We start from the raw sequence: 849 nt of genomic DNA on the forward strand, positions 1-849 counted from the left end.
TGCACCATCATGGCTCCTTCATTTACATTTGTGGACAGCTAAACAGAATGGTGTGGTGAAAGAATACTTGCAAATAGTGGCTCATACAATCAGAAATGTATATATGTGTCTGGTCCCATGATTTTTTATTTGTTAAAATATTTGGTATAAATCCTATAACCTATTTAAAAATTCAGACTTTAATGTTGTTGTTGTTAGGTGCTGTCAACTTCACTCTGACTCATAGCAATCCTATGTACAACAGAAGAAATACTGCCCTGTCCTGGGCAAGGCTCACAATCCTTGCTCTGCTTGAGCCCATGGTTGCAGCCACTGTTTCAGCTTGTTGAGGGTCTTCCCCTTCTTTGCTGATCCTCTACTTTACAAAGCATGATATCCTTCTCCAGGGATGGTCACTTCTGACAACATGACCAAAGTAGGTGAGACAAAGTCTGGCCCTTCTCACTTCCCAGAATCATTAGGCTGCACTTCTTCTAAGACAGATTTGTTTGTTCTGGCAGCCCATGGTATTTTCAGTATTCTTTGCCAACACCACAATTCGAAGGCATCAACTCTTCTTCAGTCTTCCTTATTCATTGTCCAGGTTCAAAATGCATATGGATGGAAAATATCGAAGATTGGGCTGGGTGCACCTCAGTCTTAACAATGATGTCTTTGTTTCTTAACATTTTAAAGAGGTCTTCTGCAGCCAATTTGCCCAGTGCAATATGATGTCTGATTTCTTCACTGCTGCTTCCATGGGTGTTGATTGTGGATCCAAGTAAAATGATATTCCTGACAACTTCAATATTTTCTCCACTTACGGTGATGTTGCTTATTGGTCCAGTTGTGAGGATTTTGTTTTCTTTA

This window comes from Orycteropus afer, unplaced genomic scaffold (assembly GCF_000298275.1).
Source record: "Orycteropus afer afer isolate SDZICR_OR568_19922 unplaced genomic scaffold, OryAfe1.0 scaffold00298, whole genome shotgun sequence".
In the NCBI taxonomy this organism is placed as follows: domain Eukaryota; kingdom Metazoa; phylum Chordata; class Mammalia; order Tubulidentata; family Orycteropodidae; genus Orycteropus; species Orycteropus afer.